A 1,034-nucleotide genomic window follows, 5' to 3' on the forward strand; every position below is an offset into this window, starting at 1 on the left:
GATTGGTCCAATTCAGCGAGTTTTATTTCATTACCCAGGAAGATATTGCAACTTTGAACCCTCGGGAGCAAATCATGACCAGTGTTATTGATGGTTGGTGCTTGCTACTCAACCACATCATGAAACCTTCAGACATATCCCGTTCTTTCTTTGGACTAAGTCACACTGTAAGTTAAAATGTTACCTTTGTGTGTTAAAAATACACATTTGTCCGTTAGAATTATACTTTTTAAAGTTAAAAAGTTGGTTTTGTATGTTAAAATTGCACATTTGTCCGTTAAAATGATACTTTTTGCCGTTAGAATTACACTTTTGATTGTTTAAATTACACTTTTAACATCTCCCTTCTGAGTTTATTCTAACACTTTTTTTGGTTAAAGGTTCACTTTATTTTTATAAAATAGCTCTTTTAATTATCTGTTCACGCATTTAACACTTTTCAAATTACAGGACCCCGCAAGGTATATTTGGAACGCTCAAAAGCTTGGGAAAGTGTTGAACAAAGACGAAGACATTTATGGTGGCTGGGATGCCTGGGCTGAAACCTGTCGTGCACCATTCCAGCTTGATACGGACATGGTAGGTAACAAAACATGTAATCTTGTCTCATGGTTTTTAAGTTTTCCTTGTTCTGATTTTAGCGACACACGGTGCAGATCTTTCTCCCCGTTTTATCTGGCGACGGTGATCACTACAGCTGCGTGTGCATCAACTTTCTCACCGAGCAGATTGACTACCTCGACAACCGCAAGTACGATGACCCAATAGAAACGCTCCCTTACGGAGGGATAGCGCGTATTTCCGTAAGTGTCCAATATCCAAAAGTCAACGAATTTTAGTGGGTCGTACTACGTTAACTCACTGACGTTTTTTCATGTCCAGGCAAATATAATGGGGAAGTATTTGGTGTCTAAAGGGCTGTCTAAGGGGGCAAAGGTCAGCGGGTTCAAGATTGTCAACATTGAGTTCAGCTGGCAAGGTCAAGGGTATTCGAGAAATGACTGTGGTGTTTTCATGATGCTACATATGATGTT

General features: G+C 39.5%; 1 long non-coding RNA gene across 1 annotated transcript; it reads left to right on the forward strand.

The window, feature by feature from the left end:
* Positions 1–460: 460 nt before the first annotated feature.
* LOC141658862 (uncharacterized) lies at positions 461–1,034 on the forward strand. Its single transcript, XR_012549483.1, has 3 exons — positions 461–579; positions 657–803; positions 883–1,034. It is a non-coding gene; the product is annotated as an uncharacterized LOC141658862 (long non-coding RNA).

Source organism: Silene latifolia, chromosome 6 (genome assembly GCF_048544455.1).
Source record: "Silene latifolia isolate original U9 population chromosome 6, ASM4854445v1, whole genome shotgun sequence".
NCBI classification, from domain to species: domain Eukaryota; kingdom Viridiplantae; phylum Streptophyta; class Magnoliopsida; order Caryophyllales; family Caryophyllaceae; genus Silene; species Silene latifolia.